Raw genomic sequence first — 2,640 nt, forward strand, 5'->3', positions numbered from 1 at the left:
GAAAACGCCACGAAAGCTACATAAACGCGACACGAAAGCGACACGAAAGCGACAAGAACGCGACACGGAGGCGACAAGAAAGCGACAAGAACGAGACACGGAGGCGACACGCGACAAGAAACCGACACGAAAGCGACAAAAACGCGACACGGAGGCGACACGGAAGCGACGTGAAAACGATACGAACGCGACACGGAGGCGACACGAAAGCGACACGAAAGCGACATGAACTCAACACGAGAGCGACGCGATGGCGACAAGAAAGCGACACGAAAGCGACAAGAACGCTACACGGAGGCAACACGCGACACGAAAACGCCACGAGAGCTACATGAACGCGACACGAAAGCTACACGAAAGCGACAGGAACGCGAAACGAAAGCGACAAGAACGCGACACGGAGGCGACACGCGACACGAGAGCGACAAGAACGCGACACAGAGGGGACACGCGACACGAAAACGACACGGACTCGACACGGAGGCAACACGAAAGCGACACGGAAAAGACGTGTAAGCAACACGGAAGCTTAAAGTAATCGACACGGAGGCGACACGCGACACGAAAGCGACTACAACGCGACAAGAACGCGACACGAAAGCGACAAGAACGTGACACGGAGGCGACACGCGACACGAAAGCGACTACAACGCGACAAGAACGCGACACGAAAGCAACACGAACGTGACACGGAGGCGATACGCGACACGAAACCGACACGAAAGCGACAAGAACGAAACACGAAAGCGATACGAAAGCGATAAGAACGCGACACGAAAACGATACGAACGCGACACGGAGGCGACACGAAAGCGACAAGAACGCGACACGGAGGCGACACGCGACACGAAAACAATAGGTACGCGACACTGAGGCGACACGAAAGTGACAAGAACTTGACAGGGAAGCGACACGCGACACGAAAGCGACACATATGCGACAAGAACGCGACACGTAAGCGACACGAAAGCGACAAGAACGCGACACGGAAACGACACGCGACACGAAAACGATACGAACGCGACACGGAGGCGACACGAAAGCGACAAGAACTTGACATGGAGGCGACACGAAAGCGACACATATGCGACAAGAACGAGACACGGAGGCGACACGCGACACGAAAACGACACGAAAGCGACAAGAACGCGACACGAAAGCGACACGAAAAAGATACGAACGCGACACGGAGGCGACACGAAAGCACCAAGAACTCAACACGAGAGCGACGCGATGGCGACAAGAAAGCGACACGAAAGCGACAAGAACGCGACACGGAGGCCACACGCGACACGAAAACGTCACGAAAGCTACATGAACGCGACACGAAAGCGACACGAAAGCGACAAGAACGCGACACGGAGGCGACACGAAAGCGACAAGAACGCGACACGGAGGCGACTCGCGACACGAAAACGAAAGGTATTCGACACGGAGGAGACTCGAAAGCGACAAGAACTTGACACGGAGACGACACGCGACACGAGAGCGACACGAAAGCGACAAGAACGACGCGACACGAAAGCGACACGAGAGCGACAACAAGGCGACACGCGACAAGAAACCGAAACGAAAACCACAGAAACGCGACGCGATGGCGACAAGAAAGCGACACGAAAGCGACAAGAACGCGACACGGAGGCGACACGAAAACGCCACGAAAGCTACATAAACGCGACACGAAAACGACACGAAATCGACAAGAACGCGACACGGAGGCGACACGAAAGCGACAAGAACGCGACACGGAGGCGACAAGAACGAGACACGGAGGCGACACGCGACACGAAAACGACACGAAAGCGACAAGAACGCGACACGAAAGCGACACGAAAAAGATACGAACGCGACACGGAGGCGACACGAAAGCACCAAGAACTCAACACGAGAGCGACGCGATGGCGACAAGAAAGCGACACGAAAGCGACAAGAACGCGACACGGAGGCCACACGCGACACGAAAACGTCACGAAAGCTACATGAACGCGACACGAAAGCGACACGAAAGCGACAAGAACGCGACACGGAGGCGACACGAAAGCGACAAGAACGCGACACGGAGGCGACTCGCGACACGAAAACGAAAGGTATTCGACACGGAGGAGACTCGAAAGCGACAAGAACTTGACACGGAGACGACACGCGACACGAGAGCGACACGAAAGCGACAAGAACGACGCGACACGAAAGCGACACGAGAGCGACAACAAGGCGACACGCGACAAGAAACCGAAACGAAAACCACAGAAACGCGACGCGATGGCGACAAGAAAGCGACACGAAAGCGACAAGAACGCGACACGGAGGCGACACGAAAACGCCACGAAAGCTACATAAACGCGACACGAAAACGACACGAAATCGACAAGAACGCGACACGGAGGCGACACGAAAGCGACAAGAACGCGACACGGAGGCGACACGCGACACGAAAGAGATAGGTACGCGACACGGAGGCGACACGAAAGCGACAAGAAGTTGACACGGAGGCGACACGCGACACGAAAGCGACACATATGCGACAAGAACGCGACACGAAAGCGACACGAAAGCGACAAGAACGCGACACGGAGGCGACACGCGACACGAAAACGATACGAACGCTACACGGAGGCTACACGAAAGCGACACGAGAGCGAC

The sequence above is a fragment of the Lepisma saccharinum genome, chromosome 3, assembly GCF_977018435.1.
Source record: "Lepisma saccharinum chromosome 3, izLepSacc3.1, whole genome shotgun sequence".
Taxonomy (NCBI): domain Eukaryota; kingdom Metazoa; phylum Arthropoda; class Insecta; order Zygentoma; family Lepismatidae; genus Lepisma; species Lepisma saccharinum.